We start from the raw sequence: 1,685 nt of genomic DNA on the forward strand, positions 1-1,685 counted from the left end.
AAAAAAAAAAAAAAAAAAAAAAAAAAAAAAAAAAAAAAAAAAAACCCACTTTCGGAGGTCGAGACAGCTGGATCACCTGAGGCTGGGAGTTCAAGACCAACTCTTGAACTCCCAAGAGTTGGTTTCTCTATGGGAGAGAAACCCCATCTCTACTAAAAATACAAAAAATTAGTTGGGCGTGGTGGCACATGCCTGTAATCCCAGCTACTCCGGAGGCTGAGGCAGGAGAATTGCTTGAATCCAGGAAGTGGAGATTGCAGTGGGCCAAGATTATGCCATTGCACTCCAGCCTGGGTGACAAGAGCGAAACTCTGTCCCAAAACAAACAAACAAACAAACAAACAAACAAAAAACCAAAAACCCACAAAATACAGCAACCCAGAAAAGAATATTTGTCTGTACATTGATCAAAGCCATCATAATAGATATATTTGTTTTCAAATGCAACTTTAGGCTAGGTGCACCTATAATCCCAGCACATTGGGAGGCTGAGACCAGAGAATCACTTGAGCCCAGGAGTTTGAGACCAGCCTGGATAACATAGTGAGACCCAGTCTCTACAAAAAAAATTTAAAATTAGCCGGTATGGTGGGATGCACCTAAAGTGCCAGTTACTCTAGAGCCCAAGGCAAGAGGATCACTTGAGCCCAGAAGACACCAGATAGGCATAAGGTAACTATCATTTCACCAAACAATTCAGATATGCGCACGCACGCGCGTGCGTGCATACACACACACACACAATCAGGTTACCAGGTTGCAGTCTATTTTTTACAATAAGTAACAGTCAAAAACATAGGAGAAGCCACCATACTCCACCACATAATAAATACTCAATAAAATCTTGCCGCATCATCAGTCTTATCTCACTCTAAAAGGTAATATGTAAGGTAATATGTTCATTTTCTTCACTAGCATTTATTATCACAATAAAATAGAGCTTCTAATGCATTCATCAGCGCTGCCGCTCACTTACTGCAGTGCTGTGTAAGAGACCCTGCACCTCCCTAAATCAACTTGCCAAATTTCTCTCCTCAAAATGACTCAGGCAGTCATTTAAATAATTTCTGACTCACAATGCTGGCCAAGGATTAGCGAAGCCCTGCCCAGCCCAAAACACATGAAATGTGAGTGATTTGTTAAGAAAACCATTTGAGTTTGCACGACTGCACAGGGCTTTTATAAAACCAAAGCCATGCTTGAGAGGAACAGTCCTCCCCACCCCCTTGGGAGATGTGTCGAGAGAGAGGTCACACAAGGTCAGCCAAGCTGCACCTTCTGAGACTGGGCAAGAGCTGAAGCACCAGACCTCAACTGTGTAACATGCTTCCTTGTTTTGGGGTTAGGTTGTATCACTGTGTTTTTCCCCTAACTTTCCATGTGCACACACATGCACACACCCCCCTCACTAAAGGATGAAAACAAAATCCCTATGAACCGCCTGTTTCAACAACTTAAGGGAATCTGCTAAGCAAAAGATCTGAGATTTTGAAGACCTCAAAACATATATTCTATTGCATATAACTTTCTCCCCTCCCAGAAACAAACTAAAAACTCAGTCCAAATTCGTGCTTTTTAAAATTGCTTTTTGAAACAACTGCAATAAATAGCTCTAATCTGTCTCTTAAACACACACATACACACACACACACACACACACACACACACACACACACACACACACA

This window comes from Sapajus apella, unplaced genomic scaffold, assembly GCF_009761245.1.
Source record: "Sapajus apella isolate SASKATOON/1434 unplaced genomic scaffold, GSC_monkey_1.0 scaffold23, whole genome shotgun sequence".
NCBI classification, from domain to species: Eukaryota; Metazoa; Chordata; class Mammalia; order Primates; family Cebidae; genus Sapajus; species Sapajus apella.